At 40.6% G+C, this 10,114-nt stretch overlaps 1 non-coding gene across 1 annotated transcript; it reads left to right on the top strand.

Annotated features, from left to right (window-relative positions):
* The first annotated feature begins 3,259 nt into the window (after nucleotides 1-3,259).
* LOC148545412 (small nucleolar RNA R71) lies at nucleotides 3,260-3,363 on the top strand. The gene has a single exon (XR_015901812.1). It is a non-coding gene; the product is annotated as a small nucleolar RNA R71 (small nucleolar RNA).
* The last annotated feature ends 6,751 nt before the right edge of the window (nucleotides 3,364-10,114 follow it).

Raw genomic sequence — 10,114 nt, 5'->3', positions numbered from 1 at the left:
TCTCGGTTTAGATTCTTGTTTAGCAAGTAAATATTTTAAAGCTGAATGATCAGTGAAGACAATGACTTTAGATCCAATGAGATAAGATCTAAATTTTTCAAATGCAAAGACTATTGCCAAGAGTTCTTTTTCAGTGGTTGTGTAATTCCTTTGGTTAGCATTCAAGACTTTACTGGCATAATAAATCACATGTACCAAATTGTCTTTCCTTTGTCCTAACACTGCCCCAATAGCAAGGTCTGATGCATCACACATCAGTTCAAAAGGTAAGTTCCAATCAGGTGGGGCAATGATAGGTGCAGAGGAAAGTTTTTGCTTCAAAAGTTCATAGGCTAGCATGCAATTTTTATCAAATACAAAGGGTGTATCAGAGACAAGCAAGTTACTCAAAGGTTTGGCTATTTTAGAAAAGTCTCTAATAAACCTTCTGTAAAAACCAGCGTGTCCCAAAAAGCTCCTAACTGCCTTGACATTACTTGGTGGAGGTAGTTTTTCAATGATTTCCACCTTAGCTCTGTCCACCTCCATGCCTCTATTAGAGATTTTGTGGCCAAGGACTATTCCTTCTGTGACCATGAAATGACACTTTTCCCAGTTTAATACTAGGTTAGTCTCTTGGCACCTCTTAAGCACCAAGGCAAGGTGGTGTAGGCAGCTGGGAAAAGAATCCCCAAACACAGAAAAATCGTCCATGAAGACCTCAATAAATTTTTCAATCATGTCCGAAAAGATGGACAGCATGCATCTTTGGAAAGTGGCAGGTGCATTGCACAATCCAAAGGGCATGCGTCTATAAGCAAAAACTCCATATGGACAAACAAATGATGTTTTCTCTTGATCACTAGGATCAACTACTATTTGGTTGTAGCCTGAATATCCATCCAAGAAGCAATAGTAAGCATGTCCGGCAAGCCTTTCAAGCATCTGATCCATGAATGGGAGTGGGAAATGATCTTTTCTGGTGGCTTCATTGAGCTTCCTGTAGTCTATGCACATCCTCCACCCAGTAACGGTTCTTGTGGGTATGAGTTCGTTCTTCTCATTTGGCACCACAGTTATGCCACCTTTCTTGGGAACTACATGGATGGGACTAACCCATGGGCTATCAGAAATGGGGTAGATTACCCCTGCCTGCCATAACTTCCTGACTTCCTTTTGTACCACTTCTTTCATGACGGGATTCAATCTTCTCTGAGCTTGAATGGAGGGTCTAGCATCCTCTTCTAACAAGATTTTATGCATGCATATGGATGAACTTATCCCCTTCAAATCAGCTAGGGTCCATCCAATGGCATCTTGATGAGTTTGCAGCACCTTGATCAATTCTTCTTCCTGTTCTTGGCTCAAGGCCGAGCTAATGATAACAGGGTGACTCTCATCACTACCCAAGTATGCATACTTGAGATTAGGGGGCAATGCTTTGAGCTCAGGTTTTGGTGCTTCCTTTTCTTCTTTCACTTTCTCTGGCATGCTTAGCATGGTTGTGTCAGCACCCTTGATATCACTAACTTCAATATCCTTGGTGAACTCCTCCTCTGCCACTTCCTTTATTGTTTCCTCAAAAGTTTCTTGTACTGCAATGTCCACTACATCAACCCTCATGCATTCCCTTAGTGATTCTGATGGATAGCTCATTGCCTTGAATACATTAAACACCAATTTCTCATCATGTAGTCTAAGAGTGAGTTCACCCTTTTGTACATCTATGATGGCTCCAGCAGTAGCTAGGAAGGGTCTTCCCAGAATTATTGAAGCTTTGGCTTCTTCCTCCATATCTAACACTACAAAATCAGCAGGAAATATAAATTCTCCCACTTTCACCAACAAATCCTCAACTATCCCATGAGGGAATTTAAAAGTTCGATCTGCCAATTGGAGGGCCATTCTTGTTGGTTTGGCTTCCTCAATCTTCATTCTTCTCATCATTGTTAGCGACATCAAATTGATGCTGGCCCCTAAGTCACACAAGGCCTTCTCCACCATGACTTCTCCTATAATGCAGGGGATTTGGAAACTGCCTGGGTCCTTCAATTTCTGAGGCAATTTGTGCTGAATGATGGCACTGCATTCTTCAGTTAACAACACAGTTTCCTCATTTCTCCAGCTTCTCTTCTTGGTCATTAATTCTTTTAAGAATTTTGCATAGAGTGGCATTTGCTCTATTGCCTCAGCAAAGGGAATGTTGATTTGAAGCTTCTTGAAAATCTCCAAGAACCTGGAGAATTGGCCATCCTTTTCACTTTTCATCAAACGTTGAGGATAAGGTGCTTTAGGTGTGTAAGGCTTCAAGACCTCTTTTTCTTTTTCTTTTGTTGCAAACGGTGTAACAAATTGTCCTTGTTCTTTGTCTTTCACATTTTCCTTTGCTTCATCCTCTGTGGTTTCCCTTGAAATCTCCTTTAGATTCTTTCCACTTCTGAGGGTTATGGCCTTACATTCCTCCCTTGCAATAGCCTTGGCAGCATGAGAACCGCTTGTCCCAGGGGCTTGCTTAGTCAAATACAAAATTTGATTTTCTAGCTTCTGGATGGCAGCTCCTTGGTTTTGCAAGTTAGAATTTACTTCTTCCTTAAAAGCTTTCAATTCAATTATGTCTTGGCTCATGGTTGCAAGCATTCCTTCTATCCGGTTTAATTGATCTTGAAATTGTTGGTTCGGATTAGGTTGGGTATGTTGATTATTTTGGCCATGATATGATGGTTGGTGGTAAGTGTTTTGTGTGGCTTGGTATGATCTTTGGTTGGAGTTTTGGTATGTGGAATTGTTATGTTGGTTGTGGTTGTAAGGTTTGTGGTTTTGTGGTGGGGTTTGTTGGTTTCCCCACCCAAAGTTTGGGTGGTTTCTCCAGCCTGGGTTGTAAGTGTTGGAATGTGGATCATATGATTGCCTTTGTTGGTTTCCCACATAGTTAGCCTCATCCCAATCACCTCCTTCAATGCCTACTTCCTCTTGATCTTGTGTGTGTATTGCAGCCACTTGCTTTGTTTCTAATTGCCTGGTAAGCTCTGCTAGTTGCTTGGCAAACACCTTGTTTTGGGCTAGAATTGTATCAACATGGTTCAGCTCCATGACTCCCTTAGTGTTGTGCCTTTCTGATGCATAGTAGTACTCATTCTCAGCCACTGTCTCGATCACTTCAATGGCTTCTTCCACAGTCTTTTTCCTGTTCAATGAACCTCCTGATGAATGGTCTACAGCCTTCCTTGATTCATAAGAGAGCCCATCATAGAAGATGTGCAGTTGCACCCAATCATGGAACATGTTTGGTGGGCATTTCCTTGTCAAGTCCTTGAATCTCTCCCATGCCTCGTAGAGAGTTTCACCATCTTGTTGTCTAAAAGTCTGAACCTCAGATCGAAGCCTATTGACCTTTTGTGGAGGGTAGAAACGTGCCAGAAACTTGCTTTCCACCTCATCCCATGTTGTTAGACTCCCCCTTGGGAATGATTCCAGCCACTTAGCTGCTTTGTCCCTAAGTGAAAATGGGAACAAAAGCAGTTTATAGGCATCTTCCTGGACTCCATTGGACTTCACAGTGTCACAAATTCTCAGGAATTTTGTGAGATGTTGGTTTGGGTCTTCATTAGCACTTCCTCCAAAGGAACAATGATTTTCCACAAGTGATATTAGCTGTGGCTTGAGCTCAAAATTGTTGGCCTGAATGGGTGGTTTCTGGATGCTACTACCACAATTCCCAGAGGTTGGGTTTATGTATGAACTAAGAACCCTCCTCTCAGGGATGGCATCGTTTCCATCAGCTCTCTCATGGTTGTGAACTTCTCTATCCATGTTGAGATCTAAAGCTTCCTCAAAATTGTCCTCAGATTCTCCTTCAGATTCCTCTTCTCCCACTACTCTCTTCCCTCTTGCTTCCCTTCTAAGTCTATGAAGGGTCCTCTCTGGTTCGGTATATGGAGGAGTTTATGTCTCTCCTCTCCTACCTGTCATACAAGAACACAGCTCAAACACAAACAAGTGAAATACTCTTGGTTAATGGAAGAGTATGGTTAGCTCAATTGAGGAATTAATTCAAACAGTTAGTGAGTCAGTGAGTTAGTTGCATGAATTTAAAGGCATAAAGAAGGAAAGCATGTAACCAAGTGCAGAAATTAAAATTCAACAAGTATCTTGAACAGAATTAACAAAGCAAGAGAAAATTGCTCAATCTAGTTAGCTTCCAATTTGAGAATTGTCAATCGAAAACCAATCCCCGGCAACGGCGCCATAAACTTGATGCACATAAACTTGTTATGCTACGATTTAGGAAATTGCACGATCGGCAAAATTCCTTCCGGCAAGTGCACCGGTTATCGTCGTCAAGTAAAAACTCACAATAGAGTGAGGTCGAATCCCACAAGGATTGGTTGAGTGAGCAATTCGGATTAGAAGTGTGTTCTAGTTGAGCTGAATCAAGATTTGAGATGAGAATTGCGGAATGTAAAATTGGCGGGAAAAGTAAATGACAAGAAAATTAAATGGCTGAATCTTAAATTGCATGAATTAAAGAGCAGAATGTAAATTGCTGAAATTAAAAGGGAATGGGGGTGATTGCAAGAATTGAGTTGCAGAATGTAAAGAGAAAGTGGAAATCAGAAATGGGGAATTCATTGGGTTATAGGAGATATTGAGATCTCCGAATCAAAATATGTTTATCTTTTCCTCAACCAATGCGTTCATTGAATTTTGCTTGGCAATCTTATATGATTGGATCCCAATTCCTTGGCTCACCAATGCTCTCTAAAAACAAACAAATTCCCAATCCCTTGGTTTAAATGTTCATAAGAAGAGATGATGCTTGATCACTGATTATACCACACAATTTCATGAACCACAATTTGGTAGGATTACATGTCACAATATCCATCCAAACCCCAATCCAATCCACTGTGAGAAAGCTTCTCTAGCATGAATCCTCCATTCCTTTCCCAAGGCTCCGAAGGATTCCAAGTATGAGTAGTTTCTTTCCCAAGACAACTACTCAATGGAATTAGATCGAGAAGCTTTCTAACAAAATTCAAGAGAAAAGATTGAAGAAGAAGATAAACTATTATTGATTCATTGAATTACAATAGAGCTCCCTAACCCAATGAAAGGGGGTTTAGTGAATCATAGCTCTGAATTCAATTACAAAGAAAAGGAAAACTAGCTAAAAGTGAAAAGTAAAAGTCCACTCTAACTTAACTTCTATCCTATTTATACACTTTCTATATTGAGCTTCAGTTGTGCTTCTTGGGCTTTGAGGCCTCTCCTTGCTTTCCTTTTGCCTTGGGTTTATGATCCATAATCTTGATGAGGTTGTTGATCCAAATCCTGTAACATTTATTGAGCCAACTTAGTGATAATCAAATAATGACACATGACTCAATAAATTGAGATTTCAAACTCATCAATCCTTCAGGCCCAATCCCATAAACCATGATATTCAATTGGGTTTCATACCAAAGTAAGTTTAAGTTAATATTTGTGCTCAAAGACTAACTTAAATCACAATATTTTTGGCCCAGAAACCTTTTCCAAGAGTGGCGTTTAAGTTGTAGTTTAAGCTTAAACTGCAGCTTAAACGCCAGACACTTCCAGTGAGGCCTTTTGTAGAAGCACGTTTAAGCTTCAGTTTAAGGTTAAACTAAAGCTTAAACGTGGAAATGGAAGAAGGTAGCCCTGGAGAGTCATGTAGTCGAACACGTTTAAGTTTCAGTTTAAGGTTAAACTGAAGCTTAAACGTGGAGATAGGAAGGGCAGCCCTGGAGGTCGAACACGTTTAACCTCCAGTTTGAGGTCAAACTGGAGGTTAAACGTGGAAAAGGGTGGAGGCATACTGGAGGTCGAACACGTTTAACCTCCAGTTTGAGGTCAAACTGGAGGTTAAACGTGGAAGCTTAGAATGGTAGCCCTGGAGGTGTCGAACACGTTTAACCTCCAGTTTGAGGTCAAACTGGAGGTTAAACGTGGAAATGGAGAGAGCAACCCTGGAGTAGAAAAGCTATCGAACACGTTTAAGCTCCAGTTTGAGTCAAACTGGAGCTTAAACGTGGAATGGCTCCCTGGTACTCTTCCTGGTTCTGGCGTTTAACCTCCAGTTTGAGGTCAAACTGGAGGTTAAACGTGGAACTCCTCCCTGGGTGGCATACTCATTCTGGCGTTTAACCTCCAGTTTGAGGTCAAACTGGAGGTTAAACGTGGAATGCTTCTTTAGTGAGGCTTTTCATTCTGGCGTTTAACCTCCAGTTTGAGGTCAAACTGGAGGTTAAACTTCAATCCCAGCATTCTTTATCCTTCATGATTTTGGCGTTTAAGCTCCAGTTTAGGCTTAAACTGGAACTTAAACTCCACATGTGATATTCCAGCTTCCTTTATTGATTTTGTTGCTTCCTTGCTTAGCCTCTTCTTCCCTGAAATCATCCAAACAATTGCATCAAAGTCTTGCAAAATTTCATGAGAAATCTTCCATTCATAGCATTTAAGTAATATAACTAAAACTCATGGAATTTGCATCAAAATCATATTGTTTGGATGGTTCATTACTTTGTTCTTCATTTAACCATTTTTGGTTACTTTAAGCTCAAGAAAATGCATAAAACAACTAAAACTAACAGAAAAATGCTAGTGAAACTAGCCTATGATGCCTTGGCATCAGTACTTTTCTTGTCCGACCTCCTTGTTTGTAGTGTGAGTTTTTTACCCTTGCCCTTTGGATCATGCCTTTTGAGTTTATGTTGTCTGTCCTCTGCTTTGGCGAGGTGATCCTGGTGGCTTGGTGTAGTAACTTGTCCGACAACTTTTCAGTGTTCTATAGAAACTTTTTAGTTCGAACGACTTCTTTGTAGGCCTATTTCGAGATTGTTCCTTTATTGAACGGAGCTGTTCCCCTTTAGCTGAGCACGTTTGGGCCTCCTGTTGCTTTCAACTTTTTTGGCTCTTATTATTTCTTTGAGGTCGTGCTTGCTTTGCGAGGTCGTTGATGAATCCATATTTGATGATGATTTTTGTTTGAAATTGAATGGATTCCATCATATAAACTTGCACTTATTCCACTAAATAGCATGCATTTGAACTTTCCTCCTAAATTGTGCTTGATTATGAAAACATGCTCTTTTGTGCCTAATTTGATTAAATTCATTCCAATTACCTTCCATTCGATGCCTTGATGTTATTTGTTAGTGATTTCAGAGGTATAAGGCAGGAATGGCTTGGAGAAAATGAAAGAAGAGCATTCAAAGTGGAGGAAGCATGAAGATTCAAAGGAGAAGAGCTCAGCCTAGTGTGCGCGCGCACAGAGCTGTGTGCGTACGCACAGCCATTGAATCAGAGCCACGCGTGCACGTGAGCCGAGTCGCGCGTCCAGTCAAGTATCGCCTAGTGTGCGTGCGCACAACCTCCTGTGCATACGCACGGGTCGAGATTTTTCGCAGAGTGTGCGGACACACATGCCTTCATTAAAATAGCACGTGACTCGCAATTTTGATGGATTTGAGGCCCATTTCTGAAGCCATTTAGCTCATAAGGAAGGGAGAATTATGATCATAGTATAGGATAACATTAGAATAGCTTAAGAGTAGTGGTAGATAGTTTTTAGTGTAGTTTTTCTTTATGTTTTCCATCATCTTCTCTACTAGGGTTTATACTAGGGTTTTTATATTCAAGTGCCATTTCAATTTTGATCTTGGATTTTGCTAATTCCCATTGTAAGTATCTATTGATATTACTCTTTATAGTTACATTGTTCTTACACTTTCTTATAATTCAAGTTATAGTTCAATTTCACTTCTCCTTTGCAATTTCTTTTTCTTGTTGACGAAATTGATGTTCGATGAGTGTTACAGGCTTTCTTGAGTCTTTATTGTTGATTGAGATCATTTATTGCTTTTGGTTTCAAGCTTTTTCTCAGTTTTCCCATGTTTAAGATTTTTGCCCACCAAGTGTTTGACAAAATGTCAAGCATGATTTTGGGCTAGTTTTCTATCTCTTGGCTTGGGAAAAGTGAGCAATTGGGTTTCTAGAGTTGGAATGTCCAACATTTAGTGTCAATTTTGGATTGTTAATTGTTCTTGTTCCCACTAATGCTATGTTGTTGCTAAGTTAATTAGCAAGCAATTTAGGATTTGTGTGTTAAGAACACTTATACTCATTTAACTTACTTTCTGATGTGAGAGTTGATCAAATGAGATTGATCCATTCTAGTTGGCATGGTTGTGGTTCCAACAAGGAAAGGACCCTTAGCTCACTCCAAGCCAAGATGCCTTTTATGCTTCAATCCCTTTATACACATTTACATTAGTTCCTTTTACACTTTACTTGTCTATATTGCATAGTTACTTTATTAATTCCTTTATTAGTTCATTTATTACAATTTTGCATGTTCTTTCATTACTTTATATGTTTATCTCTTCATTACAAATCCCATGATCCTCACAACCAAGATTGCACACTCATTGGTCTCAAGTGTCCTTGGGAGACGACTCAGGAATTAAAACTCCCGAAATTGAATTGGTTTTGAATTCTGACATATCTTTAGATTAAACATTTGATGTGGTGGATTGATCGTTGGTCTAGGCTATACTTTCAACGATAAGATTATAATTTGTGAAAACCTAGATTGACGGTGAATCCGGCCGGCCATCAAATTTGGCGCCGTTGCCGGGGAGTCACTTCAAGTGCAATGAGTGCTAAAATTTTGGTTGTTGTGAATATGTAAATAGTGTGAATATTTGGTTCTTGTTGCTACTTGGTACTAATTTGTAGATGGCGCCTCTACCTAAGTAGTAATAGTAACTAACATTTTTGTTGGTCTAGTTCTAGATAGATAGATATAACTAGAGTATATATTCATTTATCTATTGCTTCTATTAGTATTGTTGCACTTTATTTATCCTTTCTATCATGAGTTATCACCCTTTTTGCTTGGAGTCTGGTTGTTATCATGTTGCAGGGAGTAACAATTCCAACACTAGTTCACGTCAAGGTATAGGAGACTAATTCGAAGGAGGGTTACAAGCAAGAAATTCTTGGCAGCAAGGATCCTATGATCCTAGTGTTTACCAACCTCTCACTCCAAGTGTAACACCTCATCATTACAATTTTCCCCCTCCATACCCTCTATATGAGCCACAACCATTGTACTCTCAAGCCCCTTTACCCTTCCCACCACCAACTTTTTCTCAACCAACCTACCCGTCGCCTTATATAGGACAACCTAGATTCCATCACCATTCCACTTGCATCAACCTCTCTCACGAGGAGCATAACTTTCAAGCTCTCATCCAAGAACAACGGGAATTTCAAAGAAAACAAGATGATTGTATGGCAACTCTTGCCGAAGTTTTGTCCCGCTTGACACCCCCTCATTCAACCCCTAGCAACCTTGCCCCTCCACAACTTGGGATGCCTAGTGATTCACACTTGCTGCCTCCACCAACTCTAAAGTCTAGCATTGATGCTATAACCCCACAAGGAGGAAAATCACTTGAAGAGATGGACTTTCAAGCCACTCTACCTATGGAGGAATCCATTGATGTGGGTGAGAGCCTTGTTGAGGGCGGAAGAGAGGATGAGCTCAAGATAGGCAACCACCATGAGCCCAAGGGAGATCTTGTAGATGAAGAGAGCTCCAAAAAGGGAGAACTTGAGGATGAAGAAGATGAAATTACTTCACAAGTTCCCCATGACCGAGAGGGTAAGCTACCACTTCAAGAAGCAAGGGAAGATTTGAAGCCGCTTCCACCCCATGTTAAATATGCATTCCTTGACAAGGAGCACAAGTTCCCGGTGATAGTGGCAACCGATCTTTCAATCAAGAGGTAGCAACTCCTTGAGGTTATCCGGAAGTATAAGAAAGCAATCGGATGGAGCTTAAGTGACATTGTGGGAATAAGCCCGCAAGTGTGCCTTCATAGAATTTTCTTGGAAGAAGGTGCTAAGCCGGTCCGGCAACCGCAAATACGGCTAAATCCCACAATCCTTGATGTAGTCAAGAAGGAAGTAACTTGCCTCTTGGAAGCGGACCTCATCTACCCCATTTTAGATAGTGAGTGGATAAGTCCCGTCCAAGTAGTGCCGAAGAAATCCGGAGTAACCATGGTGAAAACAGAAAGTGGAGAGCTCGTTGCAACCCGGATTC

This window comes from Arachis ipaensis, chromosome B9, assembly GCF_059453495.1.
Source record: "Arachis ipaensis isolate K30076 ecotype BB chromosome B9, ASM5945349v1, whole genome shotgun sequence".
NCBI classification, from domain to species: domain Eukaryota; kingdom Viridiplantae; phylum Streptophyta; class Magnoliopsida; order Fabales; family Fabaceae; genus Arachis; species Arachis ipaensis.
This window is presented reverse-complemented; position numbering and strand designations above follow the sequence as displayed.